The sequence below is a fragment of the Akebia trifoliata genome, chromosome 1, assembly GCF_017979445.1.
Source record: "Akebia trifoliata isolate Shusen 1 chromosome 1, ASM1797944v1, whole genome shotgun sequence".
In the NCBI taxonomy this organism is placed as follows: Eukaryota; Viridiplantae; Streptophyta; class Magnoliopsida; order Ranunculales; family Lardizabalaceae; genus Akebia; species Akebia trifoliata.
Window position 1 is genome coordinate 354,492 of NC_141375.1, and position 811 is coordinate 355,302.

Consider the following 811-nt stretch of genomic DNA (forward strand, 5'->3'; position numbering starts at 1 on the left):
TTCATGCCAGTCCTTAAGAATATTGACTCAATAATGAGGCCATTTAGATCACTACATTCCTTAAAGCAATTATCAAAGTCCCTCTTTCTTCTTATAATGATCCTTTTAACACATCTTCTTTAAATGTCCTTCTATATACACGTCACACACTCATCGTATATATAGTCAGGATCGAGGGACAACTAATTCGTTATGGATGGTGTCCATACACGTCATGCATCCAACGTTGTTGTTAAAGACATTGTAACAAATAATTATCTATCGATCCTGACATGCATACATATATGTTAAACCAATTTTGATGGGATTAGAAGTTTCAGAATGAGATGCTTTTTTGTGAGGTTGATCTTCTCAGCATAGAGATCATCCTCTCAAAAAATCAACCCACTCTGGAACTTCTAACTAATATAGGAAAAATGAAAAATATAAAATCAAATAAAACTTTTTTTCAAATTTTATAAATGGATACTATTTAAAAATATTTATGTAATTATCCCTATGTGTAAAAATATTTATGATGAATTTACCATTATATCCTTTGAGTTGTATAATATTCGGTTAAAAACTTTTGATAAATCAAGTAGTATAGAGGAAAATTCACTACAAAAGTTTTTACGATAGGATTAAATTTATCTGGTACGTAAATATTTTAAAATCTTCTTCTATTATGAAATTTTTTTGGGAAAAAAATTATTTATTACTAGACTTGTTTGTGATGTTTGCGAAGGATCACTAGTGTACCCAGACCGAGAATCTGCAGATTTCAGATCCATCATAGGGCACTTAGACGGGCGGACCGATTTGTACAGAA